The 19546-nt window shown below is 51.7% G+C and overlaps 1 pseudogene; it reads left to right on the plus strand.

Moving 5' to 3' along the window:
* Positions 1-15448: 15448 nt before the first annotated feature.
* On the plus strand, positions 15449-17394 carry LOC100342910 (zinc finger protein ZPR1 pseudogene; annotated as a pseudogene).
* Positions 17395-19546: the final 2152 nt, after the last annotated feature.

The following is a 19546-nucleotide window of genomic DNA, read 5'->3' on the forward strand; positions in this document are numbered from 1 at the left end:
GTTTTCCAGCTGGGCTGCTTGGTGTGGCAGCAAACTCCCCTGCTTTAATCCTCACATAAAATCGCCCGAAGTGATCTGATGTGAACCAGTTGGCTAGTTTCCTAGTGTTCTGTCTCCCTGTCCCCAGCTGACAAGGAAAGTAACTTGGAAACGACCAACCTGGGTTTTGCTCTTTGCTTTCTTCAGCCTCTCTCTGTATAAAGCCAGCCTCCTCTGCTTGGCCCATCAGAGCACGCTGCTCTGGAACGCTGCTGCCTGATTCTGGAATCCCAAAACAAAGCAAGTTGAGATCTCTGGCTAAGTCTGTTGTCACCTGACCCTTGGACACTAGCGCTGGGGGTTCAAACCCAGGCTGGCCCCACTGCCTCATGCATCGCTCAGACACGGATCTGGGGGCCCAGAACGCTAAGCAGCTGGTTACGTAAGGGCAAGGTGTGGGTTGTTGAGCTCATCAGGAAATGCTTCCTAGAGGAGGCAGCGCGACTCTGGAGGAGGGAGGAGGTCGGCCAGCCTGGAGGCCTGGGCCACTCTGGCCTTTCCAGGGACACACATTTCTGACCCAGGCCTGAGTCAGAGGGACTGGGTCACTGCCTTCCACCTATGAGGATTCCTTCAGGATGTCCCTATTCTTACAGCTGGGAGCTGCTGGAAAGAGGGGACAGTGCCCGAGTGTGGCTCAGAGGACTGGGGAAGGGTGGAGACCCCAGGCTCCTTGGGGTGAGGGTGTTTGGTTCTCGCACCCCTGGAAGAGCACATCCGGTCTTGAGAACCGTTCATGTCTACACAGGTCGCTTGTTCCCTGAAGGGGCTGAGGCCACCTTCACATCCCTTTGTCCCTAGGCTCAGCGACACACGGAGGACACTGCTCCATTTGGCAGAGCTACCACAGACCACACCTTATCTGACATCTGTGTAATCAGAGGGCCCACTGGGTCGCAGGCTGTGGGTCTCTGAGGAGCAAAGCCTTGGATGTGAAATGACCAACTTTCTTTTTGTTTCCAGTGGCTCTTCTTTTTAAAAACCCTCCTACCTCCTCCCACCTTCGCAGTACCAAGTAAAGCAGCCACCTGACAATCTCGCCAACTAAGTGCTGACTTGCACACCCGACCAAGGAGTCAGCATCTCCCAGGCCCCAGTCCTGTGACCACAGCCCATCCACCTCCCTCGCATGCCGGGGCCAGAATTATCCTTTTGGTGCTTAGCTTTGGATTTAATTTTTTTTTTTTTACTTGTTTCAAAGTTCCATAGCAGCATCAGTTTCCCAAACATTTCTACAACATTCATCATGAATGACTGCAGCCCCAAGCCACCACCATGGGGTAGCTGCTTTCAAATCTTAGTAACGATTCCTTGGAAACCTCACTTTCATATCTCCAAATAACATCTCATATGGTTTCTTCTTGACCTTTGCAGTTTGAAGAATTTTTTCTTGATTTCCTGTCCCTAGAGATGAGTTTTTGCAGCCTGTGCTGTATCACACCCACCTCTGTCTTCCCAATACAGTAATACATGGTTATTTGGGTTATATCATTATTCACTGTTGACATTTTCTAACCATGTGAACACAAGTCAGCCAAGACACGTGGCAGACTAGGGTTATTTTTCCCACTTTTCCTTTAAATTTGGGTGGTAAACAGCTCATGGGTAGTATCGGGCATCACAGCCTGCTAGTAACTCAGCTCAGCTGGCCCCAGCCACTGACATCACCAAACCCAGCTCTCAGCTGCTTGTTCAGAAACATCTGTGGTCAGGCTAGCGGTGACTTTACCAAGAAACGTGGCCTGAAAAAGCACTGGTGTCTTCTTGCCTTATGTGTCACCCCGAGGCCCTGAGCGGTGGCTGTGGGGTGGATTCCGGAGCCAGCGCTCGGGTTGGAAGTCAGCCTTTGCCCTCTGGCCCAGTGACCTTCAGCTGGTTGCATACCCCCTCAGGTTTCAGTTTCCTCATTTGTAAAATGAATGAAAGGATGGAGCCACCTACTGCACAGCACGGTTGGAATAAAATGAGATGGCACCTGCAGCCCTCTTAGTACACCGCCAACGGTGGGCATCGTCACCCTCTGGGTTAACTGTTACTAGGGCTCCTTTGGGGAGTAGCACAGCATGAAGAAACAGCCATCTTCCAAAGCATTCAGGTGGGGTGGGCATATAGTTTAGTGGTTAACATAGCTGTGTCCTGTATCCGAGTGCTTGGGTGGGATGCCCAGTTCTAGCTCTGGTTCCTGACTCCAGCTTCCTGCCAGTGCAGACCCAAATAACTGGGTCCCTCCCACCCACATGGGAGACCAGGATTGAGTTCCTGTTTCCAGCTGCAGCCTGGTTCCAGGCCTGGCCATTGCAGGTATTTAAGGAGTGAACCAGTGGATGGGAGCGTGCGCGTGCACACTCGCTCGCTCTCTAAATTTTTTAAAAAGGTATTTGAGTCTTAAGGTGGTTAATAGTCCCATGCCCATTCTCTCCCAGGGCCTCCACACCTGGGCCATCTTCTATGAGGAGCACAGCTGGTGCTGAGCCCCGCAGTGGGGTGTGGTGTGGGCTGTAGCACCTTGGACATCAGGGGAAAGGGGCTACTCTTCTCCACCCCACCCCCGTTTTCACAGTCACTCAGTTCATTCTGATTGTGTTTGGGGCATGGACCTACAACATGAATTTTGTTGTCTTGGGTGCAGCTTCATCTGGGTGCTCCTGGGAGAAGCATGATCATTTGGCCTTATCCAGTTCCTTTCTTGTATATCTGGGGAGAAGGAGGTTAACCTGGATGTAATAGTCTACAGCCACTCTAAATAATGCACATCATTTAAAAAAATTTCAACAGTGCAAAATTGTATTTAAAAAATTAAGTCTTGTGGCCGGTGCTGTGGCATAGTAGGTTAATCTTTCGCCTGTGGCACTGGCATCCCATACGGGTACCAGTTCAAGTTCCGGCTGCTCCTCTTCCAATTCAGCTCACTGCTGTGGCCTGGGAAAGCAGTAGAGGATGGCCCAAGTGCTTGGGCCCCTGCACACGCGAAGGAGACCTGGAAGAAGCTCACCTGGAAGAAGCTCCTGACTCCTGGCTTTGGATGGGTGTAGCTCCAGCCGTTATGGTCATTTAGGGAGTGAACCAGAATAAGGAGGACTTTTCTGCCTCCTTTCCCTCTTACTGTCTGTAACTCTACCTCTCAAATAAATAAATAAAATCTTAAAAGGGGCTGGCACTATGGCTTAGCGGTAAAGCTATCACTTGCAGTGCGGGCATCCCATATGGGCGCCAGTTCAAGACCCTTCTGCTCCACTTCAGATCCAAGTTTCTGCTATGGCCTGGGAAAGCAGTAGAAGATGGCCCAAGTCCTTGGGTCCCTGCACCCGTGTGGGAGACTTGGAAGAAGCTCCTTGCTCCTGGTTTCAGACTGGCGCAGCTCTGGCCATTGCAGGCAACTGGGGAGTGAATCAGCAGATGGAAGACCTCTCTCTCTCTGCCTCTCCTCTCCTCTGACTTTCAAATAAATAATCTTTTTTAAAAATTGTATTTTTTTTTTACCCCAGAGGTAACTGCTGTTAAGTTTGCTGTGCACCCTTCCTGAATGTTCTTTTCTAGGCTTCAGAATGTGTGCATGTAGGATGAGTTCATATCCTATATCAGTTACAGCAGATGAATACAGGCATGCTTAGTGATAGGATGGGTCACCTTGTGTGTTCTGTGATTTGCGCGTTCACACACGAATGCATCTTGGACCACGTTCTAGTTGGAGGTGGATACAGCTGGTAGCACCTGAGTACTTTCTGTGGGTTGCTTCTCATTTTTACCAAGCTGGGCAGCCATGGAGTGAACATGCCCCTAGGTAAATCATTTCATCCCTGCGCTGACATATTAAAAAAACAGAGTCTGACAAAGCAGGTTTCTACAGAGTGCAGACCGGGGAAAACAGCTCAGGATTTTCTCCCCGGCAGTCTCTCTGGGCCCTTAGCCCCCAAGATGACCCCAACTCCCCCTACTTCCTCCTCTACCAGCGCACCCCACCTCCTTCCTGGGGTTGTCAGATGGAGCTGGCCCACGGCAGCAGGAGCATCTGCCCAGGCTGAAATCATGGAACTTGCCTTTGCCGTCGATTCTCAGGGACAGCAATACAGGTGCAGCCAGTTGGGATTGTAGGCTACGGACCCTCAGGTCAGCCCAGGCCTGCGCCGGGTCATGCCTCTGCTCTGTAGGAGGCCCAAACTACTTGCGAATCAGAAATGACTGCTTTTCCTGCTTTTGGCCTTTGCACAGAGCTCCCGGTTTCATAACACGGGGAACCTGAAACCCAGAGAGGGAAGTGGTCTCCCCGGGGCCCACCCCTGGCCGCTGGCTGAGAATCTGGGTCTCCAGAAACAGGCGATCTGGGGGCGGGCTTGGGGAGGTGAAAATAGGTCACAGAGGTGGGGGAGGGAGCTTTGCCAGGTTGTTCCGTTCAATCCCAATAACCAAGCCAGGCAGCAGTGCTCCCAGGGCGCAGGTAAAGACACTGAGGTAGAAGCTGGATCTGTTAGACTCCTAACCTCCCTGTCCTTCTTCTCTTGACCGCCAAAGTCTGAGATCTGGCCTGTAGCTCTCAGGGTTGGGGACCCAAGATTACACACAGCCCTTCCAGGTGTGCCGGTCTCTCATTGCCCCAGAGGTTCTAGTGGAGCTGGACTCTTTCCTAGGAGGGCCCAACGCTCAAGTGCCCAGGAAGGCTGCTGGGGTTGCCTCCCCCTCCCCACTCCTGCACACCGGTTACACTTGTAGGCCCTCGCCTCTCCCCACCTCCCTTTGTGGGCAACCCTGGGGACTTATCATAGACCAGGGAGCAGACTGGGACCCCGGTGGTGGGAGGAAGCCCCACTTCGCCCTTCCCCTCCCTCGTCCAGCAGCTCCCCTGTGCTCTGGGCCAAGGTGCCTAAGGCTGGGCTCCCCTCAGCTCAGCCTTTGAGCCACAGAGCTGGGGACTTCTTGGGCAGGGCCTTCCTCCCAGGGACTCCATCCTCCTGCCCAGGCCCAGCCCTGGTTGCTGGGCGCTGTTAACAACACACTCCCTACAGGCCCAGCTCCTGCCAGGGACTGAAAACATGGATCCCCGGAGGACAAGCCAGTACTGTGGCTGGCTCAGAGGGACACGTGGGGCTCACACTGCCATGGCGCCTGCTGACTTTGTATTTGGAACGATTGTCAGGAAACATCCTCTCTGCCCTGGTCTGCCAGCCACCTCCCTGCCCTCGAGCCTTTCAGGAGGGCGGGCTCCCCAGCACAGAGAGCATCCCTGGAGGAATCCTTTAAAGGGTGGGGAGGGTCCAGGGGATCCTGAACCCAGCTCACTCCAGCTGCAAAGCCCAGTTCCACCCCATGCACCTGTCTGTTTGGGGCACAGTTCACACCCTTCTGGGCTGGTGGGAGCCCCTCTCCAGCCCTTCCCCAAGCTGGTCTGTAGTTTGATCAGTGTTAGTGGTCCTTCCGTCCTCCCTCCCTTCTTCCCTCCCTTCCTTCCTTTCCTGATAATAAAAGCAGAAGAGGCTCATTATTTTAAAAAAATAAATAAATCACAGGGTCCAGCACTGTGGCACAGTGGGTAAAGCCGCTGCCTGCAGTGCTGGCATCCCATATGGGTGCCAGCTCAAGTCTCGGCTGCTGCACTTCCGATCCAGCTCTCTGCTGTGGCCCGGGAAGGCAGTGGAAGATGGCCCAAGTGCTTGGGCCCTGCACCCGCATGGGAGACCCTGAGGAAGCTCCTGGCTCCTGACTTCAGATTAGCACAGCACCGGCCATTGCAGCCAATTGAGTGAACCAGCAGATGGAAGACCTCTCTCTCTCTCTCTCTCTCTCTGCCTCTCCTTCTCTCTCTCTGTAACTCTGACTTTCAAATAAATAAATACATAAAATCTTTTTAAAAAATCATAGAAATGTCTAAAGTGGAGGATGAAAGTCAGGCCCTTCATAGGCTCAGATGTACAGCTCAGTGTGACGGCTCCCACAACAAACTCCTCACAGCTGGCTTCTTCCACCATTTCTGTGAAACCCAAACCAGTCATGTCACCGCCATGTTTAAATGACTCCAGCTTCGCATTGCTCTCACATCAGGAGCCTGCCTTACCTTGGGCCACAGTGCTGCCTGCCTCTGCTCTGGTCCACAGCCACCTGCTCCCAGCCACAATGCCTTTCTTTTTGGCCCCTGTTCTCCCCCTGCCTTCTTTCCTCAGCCTCTGTCCGAGCTGCCTCCCAGTCCCCACGCGAATGCTGTTTAACTTCTCTTTCAGATCCAAGTTACTTCTTCAGGCAGACCTCCTCTGAAACTGCTGCCCATGGGAAACCTCCTGCCCGCTCCTATCACAATCTTACATTTCTGTCGAATTCTTCGATGGCCTTGCTTCCAGGCCACTCAATTCCAGGCCATCCAATTCAAGGAGGGCAGAGACCCGCTTTGCTCACTCTTCTCTCCCAGTGCCTGGTATAGGGTAGATACTCAGTACTTGTTGGATGATTGGACATAATTAGTACAAATCCTCTGAGTGCTTACATGGGCCAGCACACTGCTGGGTATGGGGGTGCGGGTAGGGGTCTCTGGGGAGTAACCAAACAAGGGCAGGTTCTCAAAGGCTGGGAGGTTGCAGACCAGCAAGGAGGCAGGCAGGTTTCAGGTAAGTGCTAGAATGTTCTGTCCAAGGCCTGCAGGGGAATGGGTTTTGAGGTTACTCGGTGATGTTGTTGAGTCATCTGACTGTCTTCTCTACTCTTCCCATTCAACACAAGCCCCTAGACAAAGAGATCTTTGCTTCTACTTCTCTTTATGCCTTCAGCTCCCTGCCCCCACACGGAACAGGTTAGAAATGAGAGTGCGTGTTAAAAGGATGTGTGGATGCTGTCACGGTTTGAAGAGCACCTGGCTCCCCAAATGTATGCATCCATTTAAACCTCAAAGTCTTTTGTTAATGGTTAATGGATTAATGGTTGATGGATTAAGTATGAAACTTTTTTTTAAGTTTTATTTTTTATTTATCTGACAGGCAGAGTTAGAGAGAGAGTAGGAGAGACAGAGAGATCTTCCATCTGCTGGTTCCCTTCTCAAATGGCTGCAACAGCCAGGCAGGGCTGGGCCAGGCTGAAGCTAGGAGCCTCGAACTTCTTCCAGGTCTCCCATGTGGGTGCAGGGATCCAAACACTTGGGCTGTCTTCCACTGCTTTCCCAAGCACGTTAGCATGGAACTGGCTTGGAATTGGAGCAGCCAGGTCTTAAACCAATACCCATATATGATGCCAGTGTCATAGACAGAGGCTTAACCTGCTATGCCACAATGCTGACCCCTTCAGTATAAAATTTAATTCAATCATAGTGATTAAAAGTGGAGCCTTAGGCAGGCATTGACAGAGCAGCTAAGATGTCAGCTAAGATACCCGCATCCTACATTGGAGCACCTGGGTTCAGCTCTCCACTCTCTTTCCTAACTGCAGCTGCCTGCTAAGGTAAGACCCCAGAAGGCAGCAGTGATGGCTCAAATAGTTGGGTCCCTTCCACCCTTGGGGGTGACTTGGATTGAGGTCTCAGCTCCCCTCCTCAGCCATTGCAGACACTTGGAGAATGAACCAGCAGTTGGAATCAATCTCTGTCTCAAATAAATAAATAAATGAATAAATAAAGTGGGCCCTTAGTGATTGGATTGAATTAGGATGGAGCCCATGATTGAATCATGATGGTTCTATGAGAAGAGACCACACAGAGGATGGATGAATGTGTTCTCTATGTCTCTCTGCAACCCTCCATACATATTCCACCATTTTCATCATGTGGGACCAACTAATGGGACCACCTAATCTTGGACCATGAACTTCAAAAACTGTAAGCCAAACAAATTTTCTTCCTCACAAGTGCCTCATCACAGGTGTTTTGGTTAAAGTGATGAAAGGTGACTAATATAGATGAGTGGAAGGATGAATGGATAGATGTTATATGGATGATGGAGGGATGGATGGTTATACAGATGGACAGACGGATGCTTACACAGTCTAAAAAAGCTGGCAAGGCCTCAAAGATCCCTTATCCACACTCCTGATTTTTAAGGTAAAGATACTGAAGGCAACCTTTAATCACTTCCTCCATTTGAGATTATCCGTTGGTTCTTTTTCCTTAGTTTATAAACGTGTTGAAATCCCTTCCCACCCGAACAAAACACAGCACCTCTTTCCTTCTTCCCAAAAACATTTCCCCTGAACCAGAACTTCCCTTTTCCCTCTCATTACCAAACTTCTTGAAAGACTCGTAAAGTACCTACTGGACTTCTTCATTTCCACTACCCCTTGACCTCCTACTTGCTGGCTTCTGTCCATATAACCATGGCAACAGCTCTGAAGCTGCCACTCACCAGGACCTCTGGGCCCTGAGCCTCCAGTGTTTGGCACAGAGGCTAAGTCTTCCTTCCTGAAACCCCGAGGCACTGCTCTGTACAGGGGCCCCCCTCCTCCTGTCTAGGAAACTGCTCTTTCTGGAATCTGTCGTGCATGTCTTCCAGTGCCTTCCCTCATAGTTCTGTTCTCGGGCCTGTCTCTGCTCTTGCTCTGTATGCTCTCAACATTCCTGAACACCTGCCACGTGCTAGGCACCACGCTAGGCTCCCGGCTGTGTCACTTTATGTAATCTTCATGCTGACCCTCTGACACAGGTGTATCAGTGTTACCTGTACTTTACAAATGGAGAAGCTAAGAGCCAGAGGGCGTAAGTAAATCGCCCAGTGCCCCACAGTCGGTGAACAGTGTCTGGGACTCAGCCCAAATCTTGTTATTCCTAAGTCTGTGTTCTTAGCCACTGAGCTGTCCCATTCACATTGAGGTCTCACATCTCTTCTCCCAATGTGATTCTCTCAAGTTAATGTTTTCAGAGGTGGCCTTCCTCTACAACTCTAGACTTGCTCTACCAAAGTCTTAATGAAACGTTTTCTCAGGGAGCCGGAGCTGTGGCATAGCGGGTAAAGCCACCATCTGCAGTGCTGGCATCCCTTATGGGCAATGGTTCCAATAGAACTTCCTGCTAATGCACCTGGGGAAGCAGGAAAAGATGACCCAAGTGCTTGGGCTCCTGAACCCATGTGGGAGACTCGGATGAAGCTTTTGGCTCCTTGCTTTGGCCTGGCCCAGTCTGGGACATCGTGGCCCTCTGGGAAGTGAACCAGCGGATGGAACATCTCTCTCTCTCCCTTTCAAATAAATAAATAAATAAATCTTTTTAAAAAGAATCATTTCTTAGCTGTCCCTGTATAATCTCAAAGCTAGACTTCTCAGGTCCGCTGCCAGTCCTGAGCTCCAGAGCGAGCAGTGGCTCCCTCGGGGCCCAGGGATCTAGGGACAAACTCTCCCTGCCACCCTCGGGCTCACCTGCAACGTCACTTCCTATGAGTTCCTTGTGTCTCCTCCTGCCCGTGAGTCTGGTGCTCTGTTCCCAAAGAGCCCAGTGTTTCCTGCAGTTCCAGCTCCGCTCAGAGATCCTGGACGCCCTTCCTCCGTGTCCTCCTGGACTGCTGGAAACCCTTTGTGTCTGGAAAATAGGCAGGAAATGCTTTATTTGTTTGTTTATTAAAAACTATTTATTTGAAGTGTAGAGTAAGAGAGGGAGATGGAGAGAGATTGATCGTCCATCCACCAATTCACTTCCCAAATGCTCACAACAGCCAGAGCTGGACCAGGCTGGAGCCAGCAGTCAGGAACTCTAGCCCGGACTCCTACACAGGTGGCAGGGATGCAAGTGTTAGGCCACCGCTGACAGGAACTATTTTGAACACCAACAGTGGTTACTCCAGATGAGGAAGTGCTAGGTGATTGTTATTTTCACATCTGTTCTGTGTTTTCTGTGTTTCTTACAGTGCATATATTTTACTTTATAACCAGAAGAGAACCCATTAAAATAATTTCCAAAACGAATCTTACACACCCACCCTGCCTGCTGCCTCATTAGACCTCTTCTGTAGCATTGTGCACGTGAGGCCAGCTTCAGCGTCCTGGTGCAGCTGCCAGCACCACTTGAGAGCCAGGCATTTGCTCGTGCACTGTGATCGCCCCCTTTGCCAGTGCCCTCGGTCTACCAGGCCTCCCCACAAGCCCAGATGGGAACACAGCTGCAACTGGCATATTCACAGGCGTAGTCATCAAAGGAACACGTGACTAGGACCCATTAAATGTCCATCAACGGGGGCTGGTTAAATAGTGCATGATAGGGCTTGGGGCATGTGATGGCTACCAGAAGGAAAAACACATCCCAGCTGCCAGTGTGAACCCATCTCCAAAATACAGCATTAAATGAAAAATGAAAGTCCCAGAAAAATGCATATAGTTTTTCCCATTTATTTAAAAATAAAAGGGTTCTCTCTCACACTCACACACGTATTTATAGCACACAGAATAACTGTGGACATCTACCCTCAAACTGGTGAGGGCACTTGGTCTGGGGAAGCAGTTGGTTGGGGGATGGGGGGACTGGAGCAGGCCGGTCATCACAGGCCTGTTGTCACCAGGTGCCTTACCACACCCTCTCCAGGCACCCTTCTCAGGGTGAGGAGTGCCAGCCAGCACCACAGGGTGATTCAGTACCTTGGAAGAAGCCCAGCTGGAGCGTGCCGGGCGGGGTGGGCGGGGCGTGGTGGGAAAGGCAGGGGTGGCCTGGCTCCCCCGCTGAGTAGGGTGTGCTGGCTTGGCGCTGGTGCTCCGGGCATCATTCAGCTGCTGCCTGTGGGTCCTCGCAGGGGAGGCGGGGACTGGACTGGTTCCAGCCCAGTGGGAGATCAGGTCAGCCGGGGCAGATCTTGACATTTGGGACAATAACAATTTACATTTCCTTTCAGCCTCATGTCTGAGGAGCTCAACACTCTGGAAAACTTAGATGTCTGCAGAGTGAGAATTTACCTGGATCAGGAGCTCAGTGGCCAAGGTTGAAGTGAGCCAAATCCTTCCGGCATCATCACTTCCTCTTCCCCAGTGGGGGCCACATCCCGGGCCTCAGGGCTCCCTGTTCTCAGCCACATACACTAAGAGTCGGAGACTGTCACTCAAGACCAATTCCGCCAATGGCCAGAGCCACCTGAGCTGGCTCCCCAGCCTGTGAGTGATCCACCAGGCTTGGGACTGGGTGAGCCTGGGCTCTCAGTGATGTGGCGACAACTGGGGCTTGTGGAGACCTTCTCCCACTTGGGTCTCAGCCTCCTTCTCTAATAAAGGTGCCTGGAGGTCCAGAGGGGCAGCAAACAGTGCTAAGCAAACTCCAGGCCTTTCTCTAGGGGGCTTCCTGGCTACTGCCCACATTTGATCCAAATACAATGTCCCAAACGCAGTTTTAAATGAGTTGAATATTTATGATAAGCAGCAACATGCACAATCAGAAATGACCCATGGTTTTCACACTGCAGCCCACTGGTGTTTGCATGGGTTCCGTAAGAACTTGAACTTGGAATGTTAATTTCACTGCATGGAGTCCAGTTCACATTAGTTGTAGACATCAGGGCCCTGTGCCCTGTCAAATCTTGTTTGCAAAAAGGATTCTGTTTCTAAAAAGGTCTGACAGGCACGGGGCTCTGGTCAGCAGAGGCAGAGACAGGGAAAAGGCACAACTGGTGTGGCTGAGTGACTTCTCTGTTCCACTGCTGTGCTCCGGGAATTTTCTCAGCAGATTGTAGGACTTTTTTTTTTTTTTTTTAATGTTTGTTTCTTTATAGTATGTATTTAACAGGCAGAGAGTCAGCGAATGAGCAAGCAAGAGGAGAGTGGGAGAGGTACCTTCCACCTGTTGGTTCACCCCCCACCCCGAATGCCTACAACAGCCATGGCTGGGCCAGGCCACAGCCAGCAGCCAGGAACTCAGTCTGGGTCTCTGAGGCAGGTGGCAGGGATCCAGATACTTGAGCCATCCCAGGGTGTGCATTAATAGGAAGCTGGAAACAGAAGTAGAAATGGGACTTGAACCCAGGTGTTCTGATACAGGGTGTGGGTGGCCCAAGCTACCTCTTATCTATGGCTCCAAAAGTCTTCCCCAGACTGTGGGATATCTTGAGATATGAGTCCAGGCCCAAGCAGTGCCTCTGATTGGCAGAGATTTGCAGAATCAATTCTGTAAGTCCCTGGCAGGTGGGAGCTACAGACCAAACTGGAGCTCCACAGAGTGAGGGGGCCAAACCTTTCAGGAGCTGCCTGCAGCCACAGCCCAGGCACCAAACCCTGTGGATAAAAGCAAATACAGCCATTCCTACATAGCTACAGGAGGCTGGGTCCAGGACTCCTGTGAATACCAAAATCTTGCATGCTCAAGTCCCTTATGAAAAATGGCATAGATGGGGCTGGCACTGTGGCGAAGCAGGTAAAGCCGCCACCTGCAGTGCTAGCATCCCATATAGGTGCCAGTTCGAGGCCCAGCTATTTTGCTTCTGATCCAACTCTCTGCTATGGCCTGGGAAAGAGGTAGAAGATGGCCCAAATCCTTGGGCCCCTGCACCCACGTTGGAAGACCTAGAGGAAGCTCCTGGCTCTTGGCTTTGGATAAGAGCAGCTCCGATCATTGTGGCCATATGGGGAGTGAACAGCGATGGAAGACCTCTCTCTCTCTTTGCCTCGCCTTTCTCTCTGTGTAACTCTGACTTTCAAGTAAACAAATAAATATTTAAAAAAAAAAAAAGAAAAATGGTGTAGAGGGCATTGGACCAGTTATGATGCCAGTTAATATGCCTGGGTCCCATGTCAGAGTACCCGGGTTCCATACGTGGCTCTGCTGCTGACTTCAGCTTCCTGCCAGTGCAGACCCTGGGAGACAGCAGTTCATGGCTCAAGTAATTGGGCCCCTATTACCCATGTCGGGGACCTGGACTGAGTTCTTAGCTCCTGGCTGTGGCCTGGCCGAAACCTGGAAGTCCATGCCTCTCAAATAAATAAATAAATGCATTTTTACTTCCATAGTATTTTCATATAATCTAAGCACATCTAAATCATCTCTATTTTTTAAAGATTATTTATTTGAAAGGCAGAGGCAGAGGCAGAGAGAGAGAGAGAGAGAGAGAGAGAGAGAGAGAAGGAGAGAGAGAGAGGTCTTCCGTCCACTAGTTCACTCCCCAAATGGCTACAATGACCAGAGCTTTGCTGATCTGAAGCCAGGAGCCAGGAGCTTCTTCTGGGTCTTCCAACATGGGTGCAGGGGCCCAAGGACTTGGGCCTCTTCTACTGCTTTCCCAGGCCATAGCAGAGAGTTGGATCAGAAGTGGAATAGCCAGGACTCAAACTGGCACCCATATGGGATGCTGGCACCGCAGGCGTCAGCTTTACCTGCTAAGCTATAGTGCCAGCTCCTAGATTTCTTATAATACCTAACACAATGTAAATATGCAAATAATTGTCATATGTATTATTTAGGAAATAATATCAAGAAAAAATAATGTGTGGACATATTCAGATGTAATTTTCCTCCTAATATTTTCCATCCAAGAATGGCTGAATCCATGGATGAAGAAGCTGTGCTAATTACTCAAACCACATGTGGCCCAGTTGTAGCATACCAGGCGCCATGCTGTATACAACGTGAGTACATTTTTCCCTCATGCCCACACAAGGATGTATTAGTCAGCTGCTCATCACTACAACAAAATACCTGACACAGACTACTTCTAAAGGAAGGAAGTTTATTCTGAGTCATGGTTTTGGAGGGTCACAGTTGAAGACTGGGCATTCCACATGGATTCGACATCTGGTGATGGTATTCTTTTCTTAAAAAAAAAAAGATTTTTAAAAAAATTTATTTGAAAGGAAGACAGAAGGATAGATGAGTTTCCATCCATTGGTTTACTCCCCAAATGGCCAGCAATAGCTAGGGCTGGGCCATGCAAAAGCCAGGAGCCAGGAACTCAATCTGGGTCTCCCATATGGGTGGCAGGGGCCCAAATACTTAAGCCATTATTCACTGCCTTCTCAGGTGCCTGTTAGCAGGGAGCTGGAATTGGGAGCAAAGCCAGGAATTGAAGCCACGCATTTCAATGTGGGTGTGGGAATCCCAAGTGCAGTCTTAACTACGGCGCCAAATGCCTGCACCCTGGTGATATTGTTCTTGCTCTCAGGGTCCTGAGGCCATGCAGGACATCACATGGAAGGGGGACCATATAGACAGGAAGGAAGCCATGGTGAGCCAGGAGATGGAGCAGCTCCACCCAATGCAGCCTTCATAACCCACCCTCTAGTGAAAACCACCCTCCAACGGCATGCCCTCAAGGGCCTAAGGGCTTCCAACCAGGCCTGCCTCTTAGACTCTATCAGTGGATTAAGTTCCTACCCTCTTAGTACCATCACCTTCTGGCTAGGTTTAACTGTCCTGTTGAAACCAGAGTGGGGTTGGCATGTGGCACAGTAGGCTAAGCCTCTGCCAGCAGCACCGGCATCCAATATGAGCTCCAGTTCATGTCCTGGGGTGTTCCACTTCCTATCCAGCTCTCTGCTGTGGCCTGGGAAAGCAGTAGAAGATGGCCCAAGTCCTCGGGCCCCTGCAGTCACGTTGGAGGACCCAGAAGAAGCTGCAGGCTCCTGGTTTCCGATCAGCCCAGCTCCAGCTGCTGTGGCCATAAGGGGAGTGACCCAGTGGATGGAAGACCTTTCTCTCTGTCTCTCTCTCTCTCTCTCTCTCTCTCTGTATGTAACTCTATCTCTCAAATAAATAAATAAATAAAATTTTTACCAAAGAAAGAGAAAGAAACCATGGCAGAGGTTTAGCCTCATCTGACAAGTGAGCAGACGGTGACACACACCCTCTGACGTTCCTCAAGTCCCACCGCTAGTGAGGGACGCTGCTGGGAGCCGAATCTCAGCCTGCGATGGAGCCTAGAAGTCTGCACTTGAGTAAGTTCTTCAGGTGACTGAGGCAACTGGGATACAGGTGGTCCCCAGGCCCCCTCACCACCACCCCCAGGAAATCCTCATTGGGTTCCAGGTACTCACATTAAGGTGCAGACAGTTCTGGCCAGCAGAGGCCTTCTCACCAGCACCTGCTGTTTCCTGGCTTTTACCTACGAGGTGTCTCTGGCTGAACAGTGACTTGGAGGGATCTCTGGGCATCTGACACAGGCAAGCCCCTGCCTCTCCTTCACGTCTATTTCACTGTTAGTAAGTGAGGAATTGGATCTGACATCCTGGGACTCAGCCCCGGCCTCCAAGAACTGGGCCCAGCCTATGGCGGAGAGGTCAGCTCTCCGAGCGGTTTAGGGTCTTGCTGGAGTCAGTTAGTAGATGGCGAAGCCTGCCTCTAACCTGTCTGCAAGCTCCAGGACCCCTCACTTAAAGCCTCAACTTCTAAGCGGTGGTGTCCACAAGGGTGTGGCCATGGGAATGGCCTTCCCACTAACTGCAAGCCTCAGCAGTAGAAAAATTATGTTTTTTTTTTTTTTGACAGGCAGAGTGGACAGTGAGAGAGAGAGACAGAGAGAAAGGTCTTCCTTTGCCATTGGTTCACCCTCCAGTGGCCACTGCAGCTGGCACATCGCGCTGATCTGAAGGCAGGAGCCAGGTGCTTCTCCTGGTCTCCCATGGGGTGCAGGGCCCAAGCACCTGGGCCATCCTCCACTGCACTCCCGGGCCACAGCATAGAGCTGGCCTGGAAGAGGAGCAACCGGGACAGAATCCAGCGCCCCGACTGGGACTAGAACCAGGGGTGCCGGCGCCGCAAGGCGGAGGATTAGCCTAGTGAGCCACGGCGCCGGCCTGAAAAATTATGTATTAAAAACAAGCCGACTAAAAATGATGTGGAGCTGCATGCCATGATGTCGGCTGGTGGGGTGGTGGAGCCCTGGCCCCTGGGGGCCGCAGCCACCCCCTCGCCCACTGCGGGACACCTGTTCCAGCCTCCCAGCGCCAAGGACCAGGAACAGTGGCCTGCCGAGCTCAAGTGGCTGTGCATGAACTGTTACGGCAACAGCACGACGTGCCTGCTGCTCACCAAGATCCCCACCTTCAGAGAAATCATCGTGAGCTCCTTTTCCTGCGAGCACTGTGGCTGGGGCAACACGGAGATACAGTCGGCAGGCAAGATCCAGGATCCGCGATCTGACCGTCAGACCTCTGGAGGGCGTGAACAGAAAAGTGGTGAAGACGGATTCTGCCATCACAAGGATGCCTGAGCTGGATTTTGAAATTCCTGCCTTCAGCCAGAGGGAGCGCTGACCACCACTGAAGGATGACCAACCGTGCTATCTCTGGCCTCGAGCAGGCCCAACCCATACGAAGGGCGAATGAAGATGCCATAGCTGAAAGAATGGATGAGTTCATTGTCAAACTGAAGGAACTAAAGCAAGTGGGCTCTCCATTCTCTCTGATCATCGATGATCAGATGTGGAAAACCCACGAGCTCCCCAGAAAGACGATGCCCTGGTGATCACGCGCCATAGCCGTACCCTGAGCAGGAGCAGATGCTGCAGCTCCAAGCAGAAGCACCAGAGGAGAAGTCAGAAACAAACTGCTGCAGTTCTACACATCCTGCCCAGAATGCAATGCGCCAGCTCAGACCAACAGGAAGCTACACAAATCCCCCACTTTCAGGAGGTTCCCATCATGGCCACCAACTGTGAGAAGTGTGGGCATCAGACCAATGAGGTGAAATCGGGAGAAGCCGTAGAGCCGTTGGGCTCCAAGGTCACCTTGCAAGTCACAGGTCCTGCAGACAGGACCAGAGACCTCCTGGAGTCTGAGTCATGCAGTGTGGAAATCTCGGAGCTAGAGTTTGAACTGGGAATGGCTGTCCCGGGGGCAAGTTCACCACACTGGAAGCGCAGCTGAAAGACATCCGGGAACTGGTAACCAAGAACCCCTTTACCCAGGGTGACAGTCCCAGGCCAGGCCAGGTGGAGAAACTGCAGGTGTTTAGCCGGAAGTTGGCCCAGATCGTGTCACATGAAGGCCCACTGCGTTATGAATGACCTGGCAGGAAACGGTTACTTGCAGAACATGTGGGCACCCGAAGATGATCCTAGATGAAGGTGGGGTGTTACAAGCTCACCTTTGCCCAAAACGAGGAGCTAAGGCTCACTGACATGAAGACAGAGCGCTACGAGGCGGGTCTGGCCCCACAGCGGTAGCAGTGGGAGGTTCACGCCGGCCTCCGCACTGCTCCTACCGCAGGGTTAGTTACTGTTGGAGAGACCTCCCCAGCAGCCCTTGCGCGTGGTTGGGAAGACACCCGGCCTGAGTCAGTGACCCAGGCACACTTTCTAAATAGCTTGTGATGCAGGTCAAGCCTCTTGGGTTCCTTGCCCTTATTTTGGAGGTTTGGAATCGACCTGGGAAGAAACCCAGAAATGAACCCCAGGGCATGTCATTACCATACTTATCTGTCCACTTTTTTTTTTTTTGACAGGCAGAGTTAGATAGTGAGAGAGACACACACACAGAGAGAAAGGTCTTCCTTTTCCGTTGCTTCACCCACTAAGTGGCCGCTACAGCCGGTGCATTGCGGCCAGCACACTGTGCTGATCCGAAGCCAGGAGCCAGGTGCTTCCTCCTGGTCTCCCCTGCAGGTGCAGGGCCCAAGCACTTGGGCCATCCTCTACTGCACTCCCGGGCCACAGCAGAGAGCTGGACTGGAAGAGGAGCAACCGGGACTAGAACCTGGAATACTAGGGCCGCAGGCAGAGGATTAGCTTAGTGAGCCACAGCGCCGGTCATTTTCTGTCCACTCTTAACCCTCCCTTCACGCAATGCTGTGTCCTCTAGAGTTGGAACTCTGGCCTTGGCCAAGATGGGAACCAGTGCAGCTGTGGCAGGGAGTTGGTGTTGCGACAGGAAGCGCTGACTTTCGAGTCAGTACTGGGTGGGGGGGTAGCCAGCACAGGCGAAGAAGGTATCACTAAAGCGATGGCTTTCAAACAAAATAAATCAGTAAAAGCGATGCTCCAACAATTCCAATCAATGTCGTGATAGACTCTTCCTTCCTGAGGGCAGGCGCCCCCTTCTGCCTCCCCCCACCTCTGTAGGCCTCTATTGGCCCTTGGCTGCACTCTCTCCTGGGTTGTGTGAATGGCCGCCTTGCAGGTTTCTCACGAGAGGGAGAGGAAGGAAATAGAGGGTATCTTGTTGAGGGGAGGGAGGGGCCATCCCTGCAATGTGGTACCCCTCCCCCACCCAGCCACACCAGCTGTGACAGACAGACAGAAGGGAATGTGGTCTGGGTGATTGCTCATTTACCTTGAGCTAAAAATAGGGCCCATTGCCCTCAGCAGGTGCGTGACTCAGCAAGCACAAAGGAAGCTTCTGGGCCGGGGGGAAGTATGGTGCCCACTGGTCCTGGTTCTCCCCAAGAGCCGGGGCAGCAGGAAGGGCTGACAGACAGACATGCAGGACACGCTTCACAACACCCACGGGCCTGTGGCTTTCTCCCTGGCCCTCTCCCGAGAAGTCATTGTGTAAAGGCCATGCAATTGCTGCTGGTCCTGTCAGAGCCCCGTGGCCAACACACACATGCATGACAGCTTCCTCCCAGGCCTGCAAGAGAGCAGCAAGAGCACATGGGAGCGCGTGTTTACACCTTCTCAGTGCGTGCACACTGGCAGGTGGTGGGGGATACGAGTCCACATGGCATCTATCCTGGGCTCTGCCTTGCCTCTGACCTCTCATCCCGGCCCCCACCCACATACAATGGAACCCAGGGAGGCTGCATCATGATGCTCTGACCATTCTTTGTCAGGTTCTATGCCCTGGGAAATGAAAAATGCTCCCTCCTCCTCACCTTCAGGAAGCAGGCACAGTCTTGGCCTTCTAGACACCACCCTGAGGCTCAACGGAAGCTGAGGAGTGAGGCAATTATTTGGAGAATTCAGCCCCACCTTAGACAGCTGTGTGAGCAGATTGGTATCATCAGAGGCAGCACCAAGCATTTGGGGACCAAGTTTCTGGTCTCAGCTCTGACGCTTACTTGCTGTGTGACCCTGAACAAGGCAATTCTCCTCTCTGGTCTCTCCTCTGTATATACAGTTATTTATTTCTCCAATGAATTGTGTTTTAAATACATGCTGAGCCAGGCACCCATGCAAACCATGCTAGACATAGGAGAATAGCAACTATGGAGGATTATAAATGCCCAGGAGGTCTTTGACCTCCCCTTAACAAAACCTGGCCCTGCTTCTCCATCCCTTGACTCTGGGCTGACCTTGAAACTGGCTTTGACTAATGTTGCAAAAGTGGCATTTGACTTGCCCTGTCTCTCTCTCGGAGCCCAGCTGCCACTTAAGGAAGCCTGAGCTAGCCTGCCAGAGAGGCCCACGGAGAACTGAGGCCTCCTGGCCCACAGCCCCAGCCAACAGGCAGTCCGGTGACTTGGAGCATACATAGCCTTCAGCCCCAGATGACCAACCAAAAGTGTTCAGGTGAGTTCCGCCAAAACCACCTGGTGCACTCAGCTGAGATGTGACCCAATCGTCAGCAATTACATGGCTATCACCTTATCATTTTTTAAAAAGATTTATATATCTGCTTGAAAGGCAGGGTAATAGCGACAGTGAGGGCAAGAAAGCAGGAGAGAGAGAGAGAGAGGAATCTCCCATCTGCTGGTTCACCCCCAGATGTCTAC

Source organism: Oryctolagus cuniculus, chromosome 15 (genome assembly GCF_051225735.1).
Source record: "Oryctolagus cuniculus isolate XC-2025 breed Fujian yellow rabbit chromosome 15, ASM5122573v1, whole genome shotgun sequence".
NCBI lineage: Eukaryota > Metazoa > Chordata > Mammalia > Lagomorpha > Leporidae > Oryctolagus > Oryctolagus cuniculus.